Consider the following 20,039-nt stretch of genomic DNA (forward strand, 5'->3'; position numbering starts at 1 on the left):
TTTATTTTTTTTACTGCACGCCTGCGCTCTGCCGACAAGGGATTTGCGATGAAAAGAACCGACTGGAAATCCTCTCTCTCTCCCTCTCTCTCTCTCTCTCTCCGTCTTTCTCCCCTCCAGGGACTTTCAGTAGTCTGTATCTTCCTCTCTTCCTTCTCGTCTCTCACCTCTCCTCCCACTTCACTCCTCTCTTCTCCCCCTCTAGCTCTGATCTTCCCTCTGATCTGCCGTTGTCTCTGTCACAAAGAGCAGATTCTCAGCCTAGTAATTGCATGTCTGCTGGCCACCACACCTGTTGCTGTCAGTGCAGCAGTGTGGGAGAGAGAAGGGAGCTTTGCCCTCTGGCCTCTACAGCTCCAAACTCCCCACCACCTTTGCTGCGGGTGTAAACCTACAGGGAGGAGAGATTGTGATTCGCAGAGTGTGTACATGTGTGGTATAGCTACTCTCACAGTTGATTGTGTTTATCTGTAACCTTGAGCTTCACCTCTACTGTGTGTTTGTGTGTGTCCTCTCAAACCTAGCCAGTGCTTATGGTTGACTGTCTCTCTCTACATAATCCTCTCTTCTTCCTCCCTCTCCTCTCTCCCTTCATCCAGATCCCGGGCCCTTAATGAAGCTGGGGGTCGGCAGCAGTGTGCGGCTAATTGGCCAAGTTTGCTCAGGGCTCCGGCTGCCTGTGATTGAAGTGTCCAGCGAGGGCCCACTGTGCAGCCGCCACTGCACCCTGTTTTGTCTCACTCCAACAGCCAAGGCGCTCACTGCACCACTGTCTGCCTCTCCCTAGTGAGTATGACCTGAGGTCATTTTGTTTTCACTTACGCTTCCAGTATTTTGTATACTTTACTTCACTCTTGTTTTATTTTTATGTGACAGATTCTTCAGGCTGGGATGCTTATCTAAATAACCTGTCCTGCACGCCATACCATATTTCTTCTACTAAACATGTATCTTTTATTTCTCATTTTTCTAAGCTTGCAAATGTCACTTCATTCGTCTCTATTTCCTACTGCTAGAGTTTCATTCCCACACTTCGTCCCAGCATTTTCTCACTTTCCTTGGCTTGCACCAGCCTCGCAATCCTTCTCCACACTTGCCACAGTGGGATTCGGGCAATTACCACGGTCCCCCATTGGCCAGCAGCCAGAAAAAATAAAAACAACTTCCAGCCCTTATTTCTCTCACAATGGGTCCTACAGTCCCAGCTCTGGCCAGGCTGTATCACACTGTTCCGAGTTAACAGGAGGGATTGGAGGCGACGGCGTGGGGGCGTTGGGGGTCTCTAATTAGTCGGTCCTCCACTTTCTTCTAGTTACGGCAGTCTTGGCTCCTATTGTTTTGTTGTCTGGCTACAGGAGTAGAGGTTGCAGAGCGATAGTGAGCTCAAGGGAAAGGACAGAACAGATAGGGCCTACAGGGCAGAGGGGAGGAAGTGAGACATTAGCTCTGCTAGCAGATAGTTGACTGACTCACCTGGGAGATACTCAGGCAAGGTTCATCCCCCAGGTGCCATAGTACACCAATGAAAACTCTTTTTGTTATTGTGCTCATTGATGTGAAACATAGCTGGCTAGTAAATGGTCAACACTGTGTGTTTGAAACAATGGTCCAATTAGAAGTCAAGACTTCTAAGACTTCTCACAGCTTAGGATATATAAGTTATATTCTGTCTGTCTTCTGTTAAACTTTATCTGCATTAGGTTAATAGGTTTCTAGTTTTGTTATATCTGATTATTATATCTGATATCTATTAAATAAAGCTCTTCACAAATCTTGCTGCTATAATAGTAAAAACTTGTTTATAATGTTTATACTTAACTCAAGAGTGGAACAAGTACAGTTGCAATGAATCACTCACTTGAGCCGATGAATGAAAAGCTGAGGAATATAAACATGTTTAGTGTTCATCACTTCCTATTAAACTGGGGTGTACTTTAAAGCCCTAAGCAGCTACACAGCCTCAAGACTTGCTTTTTTTTTTTTTTTTTGGTGTCCCATGCTCCTCCATCTGTGGAGGGCTTAGCTTGACAGACAACTCCTTTTTTCCACTCATCTTCTTCACAATCAGCTGTTTGCTGAGGTCATAACTCTTGTGCTCCACTTTCCGTCAGATTTTCTCCAGTACTGAATGCCTGCCAGCCTGCCCGCTGGTGTTAAAGATAAACAAAATATGGCTCATTTGAAATGTAGGCTACCCCAGGTGGTTGTCCTGGCTGTGCTGAATTAATAGAACTTGGGTGGAGAGATGCTTTTGCTCAAAGTACTTAAGCTACAATTGTGACCCAAAACACACTACATTAAAAATTCACACTTCTTATTTTTAGAGGTTGTGTTCACTGCTTTTATCCCTTTGTTGTTCCCACACTTGCATCCCAGAAGATCGTGTAAATGTCATGGAAATGACATGCCTTTTCGTATCCAGAAGGATTAGGGGGTGTCAATCATTCGTCTCGTGAGGGTTTGCCTCGGCACAACCCCGGAGCAGAGAGGTAGTTGGGGATGAATGAATTGGGATGCACATGTACAAAAACCTGTTGTTTTTTTTGTCGTTCTCTCTTGCAATGGTGAAGGTTGGGCCTATAGTTATTCTTTTCTCTTGAGCAAAAACAATAATTTTTATCTGCCACAATATCTTTAGGTGCTTTAACTGTTAATCAATGCAGTCAATTATTTAGTTATGAACACTGTTCTTGTATAGGATAACACTTTATTCTACCTTTTTTAAAAATAATAATTTCTTTGAAAGAAATGTTAAATAAGTAAATAAGGGCATTCAATGGATAATAATACCTTTTGACACATTATATTTCAAAAACGAGGCTCATAGAAAATATTGTTTTTGAAAATGGCTCCATGTTTGTTTAGTATATTGCTCATGGCGATACTCTAACTGTGGCACTTTTGAAGTTGGTTCAGGTTAATCAAGTGAGGAGAAAGCTGTCCGACATCAAAAGTCCTTTCTGTGATATTCAAAATGACTCAGAATTTAACTATGTATCCCCAGAGAAGAGAGTGAATAATTCATTTGTCACATTAAATCAAAGTGATGATCCTAACTGTAATGCCTGTGATCTATAGAAACTCAGAAATAGCCACAATGGTTTGTTAAATGTCAGTGTGTCATGCGATCTAAAATCTATTGCTATAGAATATAGTAGGAGAATTCCACATGTTAAAACACCTCATGCTGCTACTGTGGTGCTGTTGCTTTTTTCCACATGAACCAAAGCAATTTCTGTTTCAGTTTTGCAGCAGTGACAAATGTCTAATTCAGTTTCAGGCTTTAAACATTCATCAATATTGAAGCAAGGTATTGCAGTTGCAGCACAAACTCACACCTCAAGTGCTGCTGCTAGCCCCCTCCAGACACACCTGCCAGATGATAAACTTAATTGCCAAAGGCCAACACAGACACGAAGCCCTCATCACCAGCCTATGTTTGGTTTTCTCATTGAACACAGAAAATGCCATGTCCTTGCGGTACCAAAATAATATAAAACACCTTGTTCCTGACTCATCACCCGAGCTCCCCTATCTCCAACACGGTATTGGAGGCCTTCAGTTTTCCATCGCCCCCTGTGAATATCCAAGCTGTCGAGGCTGACTGGGCTGAGCGTCTTCTTGCCAGGGCACAGTTGGAACAGATCCGGCCTCCGGGCCATATATACTGCTTCACTCTAACCCCTGCAAACAAGGCCTGCCCTGCACAACTGTCATTAAAATGCTAAGCGCTTTGGATCGCCATGGTAGATTCCTTTTGTACATACTTAATCGTGTTGTTGAGACTGGTTGTCCTTTTGGAACGTGATAGCTTTACATGGTTTATAGCTTACTGAGCATGAGCTGCTGTTTGAGCGGGATTTGTGATTCATTGAATTTTCACTGAATCAACAGTGAAAAAAAGAGCTTTGTCCATCAACTAGGTGTGTGATTGCAGAAATCTGTATAGAGGCTACAGATGTTTTTGGCTCCCCTGTTTGAGGGTTATGTGCTTCCCTTTGTGAAGAGGCATACTTTTTTTATGTAAGCATAAAAATCTTGAAATGGTTATCTTTCAGATGATGGTAGACCTGTCTGCCAAGTTAATCGCCCATCTGCACCCTTGGTGGCTGAGAAATGTGGCCGTCAGGCTTAATGGGAACATAAGCTAAACAGCCAGGCCCACTTTACAGGGTGCCACGTTGAGAGACAGACTCCAGACGAGCTTTTCAAACAGTTTCATGTCAAATCCACAGATATACAAATCTCCACAATGATCTGCCAAGTTTCTGCAAAATTCACTGGAGCAGGAATAGCAGAATTTCACACCCCCACCCCGGGCCCCCACTCCCCTCCTCTCAGCCATCACTGGACACTGTTTGGCAGCAGAAGGTGATGGGAAACATCTGCGAAAGTCAGTATGTGTGTGTGTATGGTAGAATACACTTAACAGAATTTGTGTTTTTCTGTTTTTATTATATTTATTATTAGAGGCCCCTTTTGCATGGCAGCAAACAAATCAATTATTTGAACACAGATCTCACAGAGGAATAAATGACATACGAATGTAGATCCAACATGCAAACTGTAGAATGGTCCTGGGCCAGTGATTTAGAATTGATTATGCAGTCTTGTTGGCAGATAGATGAGCACATGCGAGTAGGAAAAGAAGAAATGGTAATGCACTTCCTTTGCAGCTAAATTACGCAAAGGAAGCAAAGAAAGCCCCCCGTTGGTGTAATTTTACAGTTTTCCCTCACAATGATGTGTTTGCATGATGACTAGAAAAAAATACTTTAAGAGAGTGATTCAGCAGGTCCTCTGGATGATCCTCTGCAGCTGCCAGAGATGTGACTGCTCAGAGTCACTGAAGTCTCTTTTTATTTGAGTGTGTTCTGCAATATAAATAATGAAATGGAGCCAGTAATTGGTGGTTCTTGGTAATTAGGACCAAGCTGTCAGCTAGCGAAGTTGCCTCAGTCTGATGGCGCTGCAGCAAGGGCAGTAATTACTATTATCTATGGGGGTTGTTGACACAACAATAATCCCATTCTCAACCAGTGGGGCTTATGTTTACTGTCCCAATTTTTAGGAGGTTCGGTCACAATAATACCAAAGTATTTGTCTTAATGACCATCAATTAACCAACAGCAAACCATTAGCGTGAAAGAAGAGGGGGCATCCCTGACCTTGAGTCCTCTGCTTGGAGTGAAGAGCTTTTCCATATTTTTATTAGTCAAACAATTTGACTTCTTCCCTGCAAGCGGTGTGACGCCCAACCATAAACAGCATTATCAACCATCTCAGCAGGTTTTTCTGATACCCCTGTAATCCTGTCATTTCATCCATGGATACCGCCTGGGTTATTCTGGGCCTGGAGCGTATCTGCCCGCCTGTCTCTGCTCCTCTGTGTGAGAGATTGGATTCCCCAACTTCCCTCTTACACATACACACACACACAAACACATACACCAGAACACGTGTTCCTACACAAGTGTTCGTTCACCTCTTGTCAGATTCCCATAGTGTAAATGGGGCTGGTCAGAGCTGATGATATATAGGGTAGAGGACAATGGCACCATATAACCTTTATAGGGGATGATTCCTTGTTGCAGATAAAAATTTGCCCTCGCTAAAGTGAAATTCTGTTCATCTGGCTCAAGTCTTACAAGGACAGCATTTTGCCCTGTGAGATGGTGAAAGAGAACGGGCTCAAAAGCAGTGCACCCCAGTGACATTTTCTCTTCCCACTATCATGCAAAGTAATAAACCTGTCGGAGACTTGCATGACTTAAGAGTCATAAGAAAGTGTGTGATTGTTGGGGAGGTGGGGAATGGGGGACATGAGGGTGAACTGAGGGTAGATGAGTTGTTTTCACCTATACAGTAGCACACAACACGCAAATTGCATTGGCTCTGAATTAAACATGTGGCACCTCATTGCTTGAGGCGTGATGGACATTCAAACATATTGCAAGGCAGGGAAAATGGTTTTTTAAGTAGGCTATTTATGGTGAAGATATTGTATTCATTTGATTATAATAAAACATCCATTACACTCTGAGTGAACGGCATGGGGAGGTGAGGCCGGCAGAGTGCAGCTCAATGTAATAACAACTGTGCGTCTGCTCTAAATGAGCCAAGGAAAAGAGCGGGTTGCTGTAGATATTAGTTTCCTTTCTAGGGGTGCTCAGATCTGGTGATATGCTTTGTGAGGAGTAATAAAGAAATATATCTGTTTTTATTGTGCCTTGGCGACAGAGTTATGTTTAGAGCTAGTATAAAGAGCTGGAACATGGCGTAAAATGATATTATGGCCCATTAGGTGGGGGCCCGAGCTAAGCGTTGCTAGCGGTAACCGAGTAGTGGGGTAATGGGGCCACAGCGTATTGTCTGTGATCTTCACATCTCAGTGATTGAATCGTCTACATCACTGGCACTCCATCTCCTGGGGAACCGGAGTAGACGAGGTGATTTTGGCTGAAGACATCACTCTGTCAAACTTGGGAGATAAGAGAATTGGAGTGGGTGTATTCTGAAATGCAAAAGGAAAGGTGGTGTTCAGGAATTATAGCTAGATCGGGTTGTGTAGAACAAACTGATTCCAAGGTGTATAGATTTTTGCTCTTTGTTATAAAAATCACGTTTTTAATAGCTACACCTTGGAACTCTCACCAGATAAACAAAAGTTTAGTTTGATTTCGGGCTGCGAACAGAGGATTATATCTGTTCTTCTTTCCTTTGACACGCCTGCTTCTACTTCTACATCAGTAGAACTAAAGTTTTTGAGATTCAAAATCTCCTGACCTTGTAACTGTCTCTATAGTCTTGATATCTACAGAGTTGACCCTTTGCTGCCTTGGCTTTTCCCCAGTGGATTTCAGTGGGAAGGGTTGGAAAGAATTTGAATGTCAAGGTCCTATTCCACCTGGAAGAACCTTTACTGTAGTCTTCCCCTAGGGCCCCTCCTGCTCGACATAGTGTAAATGTTTGCATCAGGGGAGAAGCTGTAAATTTGCATACCTCACCTCCCAAGAGTCTCTAGCTTGAGACTTGTCTGCACCAAGCTTCACCTCTATCCTTTGTCAACATACATCCTCTCAGTTGCATGCGGAATACGCCAGACATTGTGTTGAGCGGCAAAGTTGATCTCATCTCCCACGCAGCCAGCATGGGGGCTCAGGAAGTAATCTGAACCAAGCAGACAAAGAATTCCAGGAATCCTGAATGGAACCAGATGTGTGTTTTTGTTCCCTCTATCTCCCATCATGAACTCATTTTACTTGCACATGAGACATACATGAATGTACTTCTGGGTTCATACTCACAGACATGCATGGCAGTCTGGCTTTCATAACAGAACCAGATGATATGATAAGACACGTGCTTGGCCAGAAATGGCCTCTAAAGGCTTGTTTATGTTTGCATAGCACGCTGATCTAACAGTCCTCGCTCACTCACATAGACCAACGCTCAGATTTTGTTGCCTGAACATGCTTGTACGTGATGGTCTGTATTGATCCTGTGAAGAACAATGCACACATCAGCCTTTTTGAGAGAGTTTGCCACATAATCTGCCTAAGCTTATCATGCATGCCTGAGTGTTTTTTTTTTTTCTTTTTCTTTTTGGGTATTTGTGTGAACCTCAGAGGGAAAATGGTACAAAGTGTGTGCAAAAATTGAACGTAATTTGTGCAAGTACAACCCGTAACTCGATAATGAGTACAGGAACATTTCTGCTGAAAGAACTTAAGCGCAACACCATAAATCAAATCCACTCAACAGCTGTGTTGGAAGCTATAATTACATTTATTTATATTTTCAGAAATTGAACAGGAGACAGTGTAAATTATAAAAGACAGTAGTGAATGTGCCAGGTCCAGCTCTTTTTCTGTTATGTATCATAGGAACACTGAAGAGATTATACAAGGAGAGAACTGATACCCAACTGAAATATATATATTTTTTAGACTGGGAATGAGCTATAACCAAAGTTGATTGTTTAAAGAAAAGGCTGTGGCTTGATATTTCTTTTAGGAAATCTAGTGAATGGAAAAATTGTCTTCATTCCTGAAGTCAGTGGAAAAGTGGATTATTTTCAAGAATTCATATGTCAAACAGTTGCCATAATAGAGTGGGTCCATGACCTATTATCTTCCCATAACAGTAAAAGCACAGCAACAATTTAACTCATGACATGAATATAAATCTGTCATTGTTAGTGTTGTTATTCCTGTGATTTCCCTGCCATAATATGCAATTAAGTCAAAAAAACGTCACTTAGAACATGGAATGGGTCAAAATATCAGTGTATGTATATTTCATATTGGCCTACAACAACTCCTGCTCTGTTCTGTTTTTGGTCTGCTATCACCTTGTTTCCAGTTTCAAAATGTAAAACTCTGTGAGGAAATAAAAAGAGGGTAAAATCACCAGCTGGTTTCTGGCATTACAGCCGCATTGCGTAAGTATTGACCCCGAGGCCATGGCCAAAGCACTTAGATGGTCCTGCCAGCCACACACAAAAGCTTTTCAAATTTATTCCCCGTCCAAAGACTTGTCTCTCGTTCTTCTTGGCTCAGCTATGCTATCAAAGGAAGTGGTGTTCATTGGCAGTGGTTTTGATGACAGGAATGTGTGACTAAGTGTGTGCGTGCTTTATGCCTGGACATGTAGACTGGTATCAGCCATCACAGGAAATGACCGGCCATTTACTTTGAAGTCCCTGCAGAGTTTTTCATTATTCCAACTATCTCTGGAGACACAAGGCGACAGACCCCCCCCCCACCCCCCCCCCCACCCCCATCCCCCTACACTGCTGGTGCACTGCACTCACCCTGTGCTGCTCCCTACTCAGAGCCATGCCACCAAACGCCTGTTAGAATGCAGAACAAGCATCTATTAGCATAGAGTATAGGAGTGCTGGACCCCACAGGGCACAAACCCCACCACTACACCCTCACGTCTACACTCCACACTTGCCTGAAAAGGCTGAGGGGGCACGTGTAATTGCATTTTCTTTTCCCTGTGCAGAAACTCAAATGCAAGATAAGGGAAATTCTAAGATTTCCCAACGCTGCCCATCCTTCCACTTCCTCTTTCTCAGTTATTCCCACTTGCCTTAACGCTCACCTCCGCCCCCTTCAACCCTCTGCTTCTTCTCCTTACGCTCGTAGCATGTCGAAATGTGCGGTGTGTGGAGATGAAATTAATTGGATCACAGTGTAGAAGTGTTTAGCCCCCTGTGGTGTACTGCTGTGTGAGGTAGCATTGGCACCCGCTTGCCACAACTTGCTTCAAGACCAAGAATTGCTCTGCTGCCAGTTTGTGCCAATCTGGAGCCTCACGTGGAACCAAATCTTTTCACACATACACTACATTATTACACTACACTGCACTGTTGTCCTACACACAGACCCACAAACAACAACTGTGGTTTCTCCTGTGGTTCATACAATATATATGTACAATTGGGAGGCAGATGTGTTGTTTGTCTGCCAGTAGGGTGCATGCCAAGGCAGCATGCCTGGGTTGGGTGTGGTTGAAATCTGGGTTAGGAAATCCCTCGTTGAGGTTATTACATGCAGTAATGCTAATGAAGCTTTTGCTCCAATAATGACATTACGAAATGGAAACACTAACCCACATGTTTTAATCGAGCATCACAATTTACAATGACAAAATCCTAATGACTAATGTCTAGTCTGCTAGCACCGGGACAATCTGGATCATGAGTGTGTTAATGGAGGCTTTTATACGGTACAAAATCAGAGACTCTGGGCTATAATCTCATTGTGTAAAGTAGCTTGTAAAAAGCGGATTCTACTCTGGTATACAGTATTTGTGGAAATTCGCACCAAAGGCCACTTGAGTTTCAGTGCTGATTATTTAACAAAATATTCTAAACTTTGCCTTTTTTGTTCTATTAACACAAGCAGCATAATAATGAAGAGAGTTGTTTCCTGTAAAAAGACTGTCCTTCTCTTTTTTTTTTTTTACATCCCTAATTGTAGATTAACATTATAGACATGACTTTGTAAAGAACACATATAGAATTAAGCAGTACTGTCTTGATGACAGTTTTGGACAAAGGGGATTTCTTGTCTTTTTATTGTGTTTTATCAGTTGTATTTCAGTGTTGGTATACAGCAAACAGCCCTATTTAGTGACTGTAGTAATCCATACCATCACAGGAACTGCTCCACCAAGTAAAGAGGAAAACTAGTTGATTTCATTTAGACAGGAGAGTCAGTCATAGGAAGAAAAATTAAGTACAAAGGTTTCTTTGAAACGCTATAATGAACAACACCTCAGGTTAGAGCCCACATTAGTGTGTCCCGCAGTTCAAGTACCAAGACAGGTTTCAACATCAACTGTCCGCAGGAGACTGTGAATCAGGCCTTCATTGCTGCATTCATAGCACTACTGAGGGAGCCCAATAATAAGAACAGAATTGATTGGGCCATAAAACACAAGGAATGGACATTATACCAGTGGAAATCTGTACTCTGGTTTGAGTCTATATTTGAAATATTTGGCTCAAATCGCTTTATCTTTAGGAGGCAAGGAGAAGGTGAACGGATAGTATCTGTATGTGTGGTTCCCACTGTGAAGTATGGAGGAGGAGGTGTGATGGTGTTGGAGTGCTTTGCTGGAAACACTGTTGGAGATTTATTAGGAATTCAAGGCAAATTTAACCAGTATGGCAACCAGACTATTCTGCAGCAACACACCGCTCCGTCTAGTTTGCGTATAGGGGGACCATCATCAGTTTTTCAACAGGACAATGACCCAAAACACACCTCCAGGCTGTGTATTTGACTGAGAAGCAGAGTGATGGAGGGCTGCATTACTCTCCTTGTTGCATGTTGTTCATCTTCTCCCCACCCTCATGTTTTGCCATCTCTCTTCTGTCAACCATGTAATAAACACATACAATTGCTTGTTTTCTGACTGATAGAAACAAATATCTTGTCAAAAATGAATAAGCCCAACCATTCAGTGCCAACTTTCATGTTGCTGGAGTTTTAGAAATCAATGTTATGGACACATTTCAGTCAGAGCTCCAAAAACATCAGGGGTCAATACCCAGCCCTGCCACAGTCCGGCTCTTCCATTGTGTGTGTGTGTGTGTGTGTGTGTGTGTGTGTGTGTGTGTGTAGCTTGTCTTGTGTTCTAAATGTTTCCTCTGTTCAAAGGTTGTAGATTGCCCACCCACCCCATTGCTGTCTGATCAGCACTGTTTGGTTGTAGCTTTTTGACTTCTCTGTTTGGCTTTCTCCCTCTATCCTGCTGGCTGGCTTTGATTTATGACAGTCTGAGGCTAATGGTACAGAACCAGGATTTGTGTCTGTGGTGTTGTGACTGGACTGGTGCCGGCTCATTGGCCTTCTCACTTCTCTCTGTCACCCTCTCTCTGTTTCTCTAGCCTTCTCCCTTTCTCTCACTCGCTCCCTCTGGATGAGGTGAGCGACAGAGTGAGATGGCCGGCGAGCGAGTTGGTTGTTGATCACAGCACTCAAACTAATTTGTCTTCACCTTCCCACCCCGCCCCCTTGTTCTTTCCGCCAGTGGAACCAAGCTTGCAGGCTGGCGGGGGAGCCGACTCACCTTCAGACAAGGCCACCAGACCTTGCCTCACCTTTCATCCCTTTTCATCCCTCATACTCCCCTCACACACACTCACATGTGCACATTTTCCCCATCATGCCCTGTCCCTCTGTGTCAGCACTTAAGACCGAGGCCAGGCTGCGAGGCAGGCAGGGGGTCGTGTATGTGGAACCGTGTTAATTAGCATGTGGGTCTGGAGACGAAAAAGCCACGTTATCTACAGCCACAAAACCCCTCCTCCAAGCCCCCTCATCTCTTTCCTTCTTCCTCTCTCCCTCTCTGTGTGTCTCTGGAGGTTAGTTCCATCGTGCCGCTTGCATCGCCAGGTTTGTGAAGGATGTCGCTGCCAGCTGTCTTTTTCATGGACGGCTGCCAACCTCTCCCCATATCTTCCGTCCGTTGTCATTTTCTTGTTTATTCCTATCTCTCTCCTTTTTCCACCTCCCGCCGTCTATCTGTTAATGAACTCTGTGTCTCTAGCCCATTTCTGTTTTCCAGCCTCGTCTCAGGGAGGATTTTTATTCATTTATTTATTTTTTAGTGGAGAACAGGGTGCTAGGGAGCCCTCGTTGGCACACAGGCGCAATGGTACCAAGGTTGGGAAGGGCAAAGAGCGCCCAGGTCATCAGACAGTCTGTGTCCACCACACCATGCCAGGTCTGCAATCTGTGAGCAGTGTGTTAAGTGCAAAAGAGACACTCCATTTCCCTCTCGGCCTGGCAACGTTCGCCTTCTTCAGCAGCCTAATAAAGGTCAGAGAAATGGGAGCAGACAATGAGAGCTTTATATGCCATCTGAACAATAAGAATCCCAATCGATCTGCAGCTTCTGCTCGACGTTCCTCTTTTTCACCGGGCCCAGCAACATATTTTCTGCGTGGTAGCAACCGTGCTATGGCGCCTTCACCCCTGACTGAGTAATTTGCACTGTGGGTGAATTGTAGCACATTCCATTTGTGAGTTTTAGATAGAAAGACAGAAGCAGAGCACTAGGCAGAGTCGATTATTGTACATGTGTCTCAGCCATTTAATGTAGATTGTTGAGAGCATAGCTGACGCAGCCCACACATGCTGCCTGGCCCGTTCAAGCGAAAGGGGAATTTTTCTGTGTCTGCAGACTGTTTTGTTTTTGTCTGTGTGCCTTCTTGTCCATCTATGTGCGTGAAAGTGAATCCATTTGGGTCTGTGTTTAGTTGCTGAGTAGCCCTGCTTCCCCTGGTGTACAAGTGCTGTTAAACTTACTCTGCACTTTGTTTGACCCTGGCCTCCGATGGGTTCCAGAGTGAGCCAAGTGTAAAACAGATGTATGCCAAATAAAGACACGCAATCCCTCTACTTGTGAAAGTGAAACAATCCCTCCCACATGCTCCCAGACACATGCAGTGAGTCAGTCATTTCTTTTGTTCACACTTTATAATTTTTTGCTCCAGAGAATTCCGGCTTCATAAATTAAGCTCACTTGGCCTTTGATTATATCAATTAATCGCTACTGCCTAGGCTTTATGAAGGACACACTGGGCAAAGCTAATTGTGCCTTTAAAGCAGTTACATAGAAGAATTTTCATGTCATTATCAAGTCTGAGAAAGACTTTCCTGCTGTCCTCATCAGAACTATTTTTGTCCAACTTTGTTTTGTTTTCTGGCTGCTTTTCTGCTATTTGCCTCTATTTGTCTTACTATACCCCACGAACCATCCCCAAAGCATTCCGCACATGGTTATGTTGGTTTTTGAGAGTTGGTGGTTTAAATATGCTCTCATCGATGGACTACTTCGATAGCCTTGTTAGAGTGAGCTGATTCCACCATCAGGGGAATTAAGGCCACTTTTGTTCGCTGAAGCTTCTTGGTGCCATGCAGAGCTGTGATAGTGCCTTCTCTCAGAGAAATAGAGGAACTGGGACAGAGAGGGTGGGAGGGAGCATCTCTCTGATCTGCTGCCTCGCTCAGAACCATCTGTCTGGTGCTGGCCCAACATTCTGCGCCGCTTAGTATTAGCACTTACAAATATATACATTTCTCACATCTTGCGTTTCAGAAAAGTCGTACCCCTCACTGAGTTATGCTCGCCAGGAGATGGGAAGTGAAAGCAGATTGGAGCCGGGCAGAGTTGTGGGAGCGATGGCTGCCATTGCTTCACTGACAGGATGGAGGAGGAGGAGGGGGTGCACATGATTGGATGGATAATGGAATCAGGGCTGTGGACTGGCTGTGTGATCAGGGTTCGTAATAGATCCCAGACTGGCTAATGGAATATGTTTGTTTCCAGCAGCTTGATATCACAGCAAGCAACATTAACTCTGAATACTGCCTGGTGTATGTGCACATCTATCATTCTTATTCTTCTACTGATAGGATATTTCCCTTAAGCATGCATTAGCAACAAGTTTTACACGGCAGTGTGGCTAAAACGCTAAATTATGCCATGAAAACAGAACTCAATGCCACACTGAATGTGTGTAAGTATGCATTTGGTTTTTATTTATTCTGTTGGCCAAAGCGCTTCTGCTGTAAAAAGATGTTGTTGCTCTGGTAGTCACAGATAGAGGTTTAAGAAGTTTGAGGGCACAAGCAAAGTGATATTCACAAATGCTAATAGGCTACATCCAGTGTATCACTCTTCCTGTCAGTTGTCAGTGTTAGGTAAGCTTCTCAGTTGTACAGCAGGATGGGTTGGTGTTAAGTCTGTCTGCCTCTTTTTTTTTTTCTGCTTTTCTTTTTTCTGGGGCGATATCTTGGGGTGAGCAGCTTTTATCCAAGGCTTCCATTTCTCTTTAGAAGCTGGTGACTGACTCTCCCGCCCCTCCTCCTCCTCGGCTCCTCGCTGCTGTGAAATGGAATTGCTTTCTCGTTCGTTAAAGATTTTCTTGTCGCTGCCTCGTACTACTCCAGGAGTAAGATCACTCGAAAATGGGTGAAAGTTCTCAAAAACCACTGGAGAATTATGGTGTGGCAGCAGTGATGTGGGGGTGTATGGGGGAGCCAACATAAATAAAGAAAATTGCTCTTTTCCCCCCTGTTTTCTGAATTAAATCTGTTTGGGGGGACATTTTTTGACAACACACAAATTAATTCCGGCAAGTTGTCGCTTTACATTAAAGCATGAAGTAGCCTGCTGGTGTAAGGGAAAGCAATCCTTCTTCTGGTTGCCATGGAAGCAGGTGCATTATAGCATTGGGTACCAGCTGTGTCGGTTTTGCCAAAACTGCTGCCCACCTGTGAGCTATAGGCTTCTCTAGGGGTGAATAGTTTCGCTTTCAGACTATCCAGGCTGCTCAGTGGAAAAATGCTGGATTGTATTTATAAAAAACATTGCCCATGTGTGGCTTACTCCAGTCTTTTCATGTGATGTCTCCTTCTCACTTTGAGAATCAAACCGCTGAGGATAATCTGCATGTGCTCAGAATAATCCCACTCTTCTCAAATTGTTTCTCTAAACAGTTGTTTGCAGTGAATAAGCCTCATAAACTTTCTCCTGTAACTCCCCTTGTCCATCTCCAGCTTTTTTTTCCTTCCTCTATTATCTTTTTCCTCTTTCAGTCAAACTCTCATCATCAGTTCCATATGCCCCAGAATATCACAACTGTTCCTTGTGTCTCACGCCTGCGCCCTGGCACCCACAGTGTTGGCGTACCAGCACTCGGGGGTGTGTGCAGCGCCAATCTTAATCACACTGGGTGAGCACACCTGTGAAAACAGATGTCCACCGGGGCTGGCATGCTGTTCCTCTTTAGGGTGAAGCATCTGCGTATGGCTTTCCGCCACTCCCCCTCCGTCTTCCCCTTTCCTCTGCACAGGGTTACCCAGGTCCCCAGCAGGCAGGCCTGGCCCCGACACCCAGACAGGAAAAGCCAACAGCGGCATCAGACAGGGGGCAGGAAGCCCTGTCCCCAGGCTTTACCCCCTGCTTTGTTTATTTTAATATTAGTACTGCTTACAGATGATAATACGAAAGAGGTGAGCAAAGACACAGAGCTTTTCTTTCTCACAACAGAGCAGACATGTTGATATATTATAAAGTATAAAATCAATTCTAAAGAAATTTAAAGCTGCAATGATCCTGAATCAATTTTTAGCCATTTTTATGGCTAAAAGAGAATTTGATAAACATCAGGCAATGACCTTTTAAAATGAACCTCTCAAATTACAAATGGATCTTATTCATAAGAATGAGCTTACATTTATATTTGCCATATAGAATGGCATTAGTACAAGCATCCTAATGCCTCTATACGATTAAGTGCTTTATGGTAGCATTAGTCAACACAGTGTTGTGTTGTGTATAATTACATCCTTACTTGATGGAAGAAATTTTTTAAAACCAGCGCCACATAGCTGCGCTTTAGCCACGAGGCGTTTGGACTGACATACGTCATTAAGGCAGTTCGTCAGATAACTACTGACGTTAATGAGTTAACCAGACAGAATGATGTGTATTAGTGAATTTTAAAAAGGCAATAAACGCATGACTAGCCTAAGTAGAAAAGGATTATGTTTTCTATCCAGCTGTGCTTTCCCATTTGCCGGTCTAAAACCTCATCCATGTCAAACTGCCAAATCCTTCTGGCTGCTCAGTTTTACAAAGGTGCTTCTTCTCCCAGGTGCCTCACCTACAGAGAAATGCACAGGTGGTCAAACCCTGGCTGGTTGTTCACCATCACTGCACAGCCATGCTCACATGAGCTAATGTTTAAAAGGTTGGTTACTCACATGACCGAAAAAAAAACAACCCTCATCTTTTCAGCATTTTGTGGTTTCTAGCCATGCAAATAGCTTTGTGTGTCTGGGTTTTAAGATTTCCACGTCTGAGATTTCTGCTGCCGCACCATCCCATTGGAAGTGAAGGAAATTTGTTTGTGGTGCTCACAGCAGTGAAAAATTACATTTAAAAATTCAACAGCAGTGTGTTTTTCCCAAGCCGAGCCTCCATTACTCTGGATAATTCACAGACCTGACTGTGAACAGTTTTCTATTTGAAGTACTTTCTACCAAAGATGAAAGGTGATGGTCACATTCCCACAGCTTTTCATTGTCTATTATCGAACGCGCTCCTGTAATTTGCCAGTGGCTGGACACTGTCTGGAACAACAGCTTTTATTATGAGACAGGAGGGGGAATATGTCATTACTCACCTCCGCCTGTAATATTAATCCTGTCCAAATGGGAGTTATGAGACCCTTTAACACCTCAAACAGTAATCCATTGACTTTCATTCTATAAGACCATCCACGTGGCTTCACATCACAGTCAAATGAGAAAATGTATATTTTGAAAATTTGGGTGAGCCTTTTCTAACAATTTACCGTAGCCTTGAGGCACGTATCCAATCAGCTCACAGCCTTGACAGGACCCACACCTCCATCCGGGTTCCATCCACTGCTCCTGCCTGTTCTCCGTCCAGCATTGATCCAGACTCTTATCTCCACTCTGATCCCTGTGTTATTTCGGGAGCATAGGGATTGCTTAATGATCTATTGACCTGATCTATCGATCTGTACAGTCAACCACAATGAACCATGTACTAAAGAGGAGCCTGTAGGGCATGCACTCCTCTCTTGCGTACTCTCACTCAACTCGTGTCCTCCCACCTCCTCTGCAACCAGTCTCCATGCTCATTCCCTGTGTAACCCCATGGAGATTAGGACTTAATGTGCTATTAGCATCTGGCTGTAAAGTAGTCTGTGTGGTTTTACTTTTCTTACACTGATGACTTGGCTCAGCTCAGTCCTCCCACTGTGTTTCCATTTAACTTAATGTGCGTGTGCATATGAGTTGCTGACAATGATTTGTTGGGCCACTCATGTCTGGTTTGTTTGAAGCGAGATTGCCTCATGTCAACTGTGACTTTGTGCCCCTTGCAACAGGCTTTCTCCTTGATTGAATCATAAACAAGGAACCCAGATGGAGCTGAACTTGAAATGGAGGTTGTGCGAGATGGGCTGTTATCCAGCTTTCTTCCATGTTTGACATTAGCTTCCAGTTTTGACGGCAGTAATTAAAAGGGAAAGCACATCACTTCCTGACAGGTTGAGAAGAGCCTTTTTATTGACAGCCTGGTGTCTATCCAGGTAGACATAGAGTCTGTCCAAAGTGCAGAAAGCACTTAAACACTGCAGACGCATCTGATTCGATATTACCCTATGTCTTGTTTGCACTGTGACACCTTCAAGCCAAGCTGCAGTTGTTGTGACATGCTGAGCTTGCCATGGGTGAGATCCTCACAGATTTGCAAAACACCAATAAATGACTCCAATGTGTTTAATGCATTTGTGGGCTTTTGCTGGTTCTTTGATTGGTTTTTGCCACACGCACAGCACAGCTCAAAGATGGCACGAGCGGTCGGTCAGTGAGCCTGGCTGCCTGTAACAGCTTCTGGCCAGATTTCCATTAAATTTGGTATGGATTTTCACAGCCCCAAGAGAATCATTTATAATCATTTTTTCTAAGCTTTCATCTCATGACACCATCTGGTCAAAATATCGCCTTTTACCAGCACTTGAGCTAATGACAAGATACAGTATTTTCAAAATCTTGATTAGCTGTAAAATTTTAGTGTATTTCTTATTAAAAATTGTTTACATTGTTAACATTTGGGCCCAAATGAGACTTTTTTTGTCCATCATGGCTCCACAGTATGGATTATCCTCTGCTACATTTAACCTTAATTACTGTTCCTCCGAGCGACAGCCTCTGATCATATTCACACCTGGAAGGTGCCCAGTAACCGTAGTCGACCCTGCTGTTCACTGAGCAGCTTCACTGTAGCAGCTGAGGTTAAGGGCCTTCCTCAAAGGCACTGCAGTGGTGTGATTTAATCCTGCGGGTGTATTTAACCTGTCACCTTCCAGTCACAAGTTTCCATCTCAACCCTTTAGTCCTCTGCTGCCTGTAAGAAGAGACAACTTGAACACCACAGACACATTTAACATTTAAGCACTTCTCGTCTTACTCTTTGTTGACCAGCTTTGGTTGTTCAGTGCACACTTGACAGTGTGGTGTCTTTTCAAGGACAGTTTAATTGGACTGCTTGGGGTTCTTACTGTTCTGTTAATTTGTGTGCATGAATTATTGATGTGCACAGTTGTTAACTTTGCGTGCTAATTTGTGAGCACAGATGATCAGAAACTTCACTCCTTATACCTGCCCGTGTTATGACAACTTAAGATGCCCTCTCAGGAGTTACCAGCTGAATCAGAATGCTAAGAAAGTGAGGTCATTTATTCTCTCCGGTAGGATAAATCTATTAAAGTGAACTATCAAAAGTGTAAAATAAAAACTTATCTCTTGTAGGAGCAAAGTGAGAAACACAGCGAGAAAAGCGGTCAGTATTTTTGCTGCTTGGTTCAGTGCTTTTCTATGTTTGTGTGTAATTAACACTGCAGCCTCTGTTTGGTAGCAGGACTCTGGTCTCTTCCTTATTTCCTAACAACTATTAGCTCTGCATGTTTTATTAGTATGACCTGTTAGTATAAAAGTATTTAAAATATTAAATATTCAGGTCATTTCACTTTAGTACTGTTTGGTGTAATGTTTATTTTAAGATGGTAAAATGTTTCAAACAGGCCAATTCTTTTTTTTTTTGTTCTTAAATTTCCTTTGGGCTTATACCGTGAGTTCAGGGTTGCCACAGCGGAACATTTTCCGCATGTTGATTATCCAGTTTTTAAGCCTTGTGCTCTTCCTGATGCAACCCTCCCCAATTTCAACCGGGCTTGGACTGCCACTGCACAGCTGGGAAAGGGCTGTTGGGGGTTCAGTGTCTTGCCTAGAGACACTTCGACGTATAGCCGGGGCCGGGGATCGCCCATATCTTGTAATTATTACCTTAATAAACTGAACCTGGGGTTTATTTTTTGCACAACCAGTTGTCCAGCTCAGACATTAGAGGTACACACTTCATGTCCTGACGTGCAGTCGCATTCAATGCGGGTCACGAGCATTGGCATGACCGGGCACACAGATTCCACGATGTGATTGCGAATGGTGACACGCTGTACGTGGTGTTATGAAATTAATGTGGCTGCGATCGATATCGGATGACTTTCGAGCAGCTCAATTTTACACTTGCTGCAGGGAACAGATGGTACTTGCTGATAATGTTGCCGGAGGTAGATCCATGGCAGAGAAGATACAGAGAGAGGAGACCACATCCTCCAGAGCACAGGAGGGAACAGAAAAGAGGTTAAGGCACCGTGTAATACTTATTCACATAACCTGCGTGGATGAATAATTCCCTAATCAGATTTATGTGATGAATAGTTAATTGCACATCAGCACCGACTGTCTAGATACACAACACATAGCCCACACCAAACTCTAGATTCATTTACACACAAACAACAGCAGTAGCACAGTTGCCATGTAGAATGATCTCTGTAGTCTTGCACTATCATTAACATCAATGCTTTATGTAGCTTTAGGGCATGAAATTGTGTTCACACTGTGTTTGAAGGA

At 43.5% G+C, this 20,039-nt stretch overlaps 1 protein-coding gene across 4 annotated transcripts in view; it reads left to right on the forward strand.

Moving 5' to 3' along the window:
• Window positions 1-20,039, forward strand: part of plxnb2b (plexin b2b) — a 119,550-nt gene that overhangs the window by 25,713 nt on the left and 73,798 nt on the right. For 3 of the 4 annotated variants that reach the window (XM_067500734.1, XM_067500733.1, XM_067500732.1), the window contains one exon: window positions 600-786. The exons of the other annotated variant lie outside the window; for it this stretch is intronic. The gene's annotated coding sequence lies outside the window, so the exon portion shown is untranslated. The remainder of the gene's footprint in view (window positions 1-599; window positions 787-20,039) is intronic. 4 annotated transcript variants of the gene reach the window in all.

The sequence above is a fragment of the Channa argus genome, chromosome 4, assembly GCF_033026475.1.
Source record: "Channa argus isolate prfri chromosome 4, Channa argus male v1.0, whole genome shotgun sequence".
Lineage (NCBI taxonomy): Eukaryota > Metazoa > Chordata > Actinopteri > Anabantiformes > Channidae > Channa > Channa argus.